The sequence below is a fragment of the Propithecus coquereli genome, unplaced genomic scaffold (assembly GCF_000956105.1).
Source record: "Propithecus coquereli isolate 6110/MARCELLA unplaced genomic scaffold, Pcoq_1.0 Scaffold83, whole genome shotgun sequence".
Lineage (NCBI taxonomy): Eukaryota > Metazoa > Chordata > Mammalia > Primates > Indriidae > Propithecus > Propithecus coquereli.
The window spans coordinates 1,836,731-1,837,797 of record NW_012154507.1 but is presented as its reverse complement, the minus strand read 5'-3'; the positions used below and the strand labels follow the sequence as shown (position 1 = coordinate 1,837,797).

General features: G+C 31.1%; 1 protein-coding gene across 1 annotated transcript in view; it reads left to right on the top strand.

Annotated features, from left to right (window-relative positions):
• TMEM260 (transmembrane protein 260) overlaps window positions 1-1,067 on the top strand; it is a 58,240-nt gene that overhangs the window by 36,568 nt on the left and 20,605 nt on the right. The gene's annotated exons all lie outside the window — the stretch shown is intronic.

Sequence of the window (1,067 nt, the reverse complement as noted above, 5' to 3'; positions counted from 1 at the left end):
TATTCTGCTTTACATTATATTGATTATTTCATAAAAATATTGTCTGAGGGCCATTTCAGATTTGAAATTTGTATAAATCACGCAGAATTGTGAAATGATAGACTCTCAAGTTGTAATGAACTTTAATCAAAGTGCCCCAAAAGAGCTTAAAGAGAGTCTATAACAGAAATGTAAAAGGACTATTAATTCATTAATGTGTTAGTTATTCCTACTGGAATAGTTTAATTGATTTTTAGCCAACTATTATTTCTAAAATTCTTCCTAAAGGATGTCCAAGTTAGTTTATAGTGACTTCTTTTTAAAAATTCAATAAGGCTCTGAAGTAAAGACTTTGAATGAAGAGAGTTTGTGTGCATTGTATATTTAAAATCTACATCTTTTAAATCAAGATCGTTAAAATACAGTAGGCTAATAAAGTTTCAGTTTAATACTTGTGCAAATAAACTTTTCTCTTTTTTGTTTAGGCCAAATCTGAAATAGGATCCAGTATGTCTAAAATGTTGCTGTGAGTATGAAATATTTAAACTACTTTTAAATGAATTCTCTATTAGTTCCTTTAAAAATTTTTAGGGATTTCTGAGTTCATCTCTTTGTGAAGTATGTCTGAGAAGTAGTTTTCACCTCTACAGTTAACAATTGTTTGTATATACAGTTGTCCCTCGGTATTTGTGGGGGATTGGCTCCAGGACCTCTCGAGGATACAAAAATCTGCAGATGCTCAAATCTCTTTTATAAAATGGGGTAATATTTGCATATAACCTACACACATCCCTCTTGTATACTTTAAATTATCTCTAGATTACTTATAATACCTAATACAATGTAGATGCTGTGTAAATAGTTGTTATACTATATTGTTTAGGTAATAGTGACAAGAAAAAAGTCTGTATATGTTTAGTACAGATGCAGTTTTTTTTCTGAGTATTTCTGATCCAAGGTTGGTTTACTCCACGGAGGCAAAACCCATGGATACAGAGAGCCAACCGTACTGTCAAGTATTCTAGCATTTCCTTTAATAAGATAAAGCTTAAAGTGAGCAATAAATATAACAGTGAATGGGTGGGCGC